The sequence below is a fragment of the Rhinopithecus bieti genome, unplaced genomic scaffold (assembly GCF_001698545.2).
Source record: "Rhinopithecus bieti isolate Rb0 unplaced genomic scaffold, ASM169854v2 scaffold_41913, whole genome shotgun sequence".
Classification (NCBI taxonomy): Eukaryota; Metazoa; Chordata; class Mammalia; order Primates; family Cercopithecidae; genus Rhinopithecus; species Rhinopithecus bieti.
In genome coordinates this window covers 8,400,913-8,401,700 of record NW_016818964.1, presented here as the reverse complement: position 1 = coordinate 8,401,700, position 788 = coordinate 8,400,913, and positions in this window count along the sequence as shown.

Genomic DNA, 788 nt, shown 5'->3' with positions numbered 1-788 from the left:
GAGATACTTTTTTTTTTTTTTTTTTTTTAGACAGAGTCTCACTCTGTTGCCCAGGCTGGAGTGCAGTGGCACAATCTTGGCTCACCGCAAGCTCTGTCTACTGGGTTCAAGCCATTCTCCTGCCTCAGTCTCCCAAGTAGCTGGGACTACAGGCGCCCACCACCACACCTGGATAATTTTTTATATTTTTAGTAGAGACAGGGTTTCACCGTATTAGCCAGGATGGTCTCGATCTCCTGACCTCGTGATCCGCCCGCCTCGGCCTCCCAAAGTGCTGGGATTACAGGCGTGAGCCACCGCGCCCGGCTGAGATACTCTAGTTCAAAAAAAAAAAAAAAAAAAAAAAAGAAGAAGTAAAGAAATTCTTCAGGGAGAAAGATGATATAGGTCAGAAATTCAACGTACTGGATGGTTATGGCAAATGGAGGAGTGACATGGATGAGAGCAACGTCATAAGAGATGGGAGGAAGGAACTGGAAATTCTGTTCTAAGTCATCACACTACACATGAAGTGGTATAGTGTTATTTGAAGGTGGACTTTTATTAGGGGAAAAAATGTATTTCCTCTGTAGTATCAGCTCAAATTTTTCTGCAAATCTAAAATTGTTCAAAAAGTCTATTAATAAAAAAACCCAGCTGGGCGCAGTGGCTCACCCCTGATATTACAGCACTTTGGAAGGCCAAGGCAGGCAGATTGCTGGAACCTAGGAGCTTGAGATCAGCTTGAACAGCATGGCAAAGCCCTGTCTCTACAAAAAATACAAAAATTAGCTTGGCGTGGTGGTGTG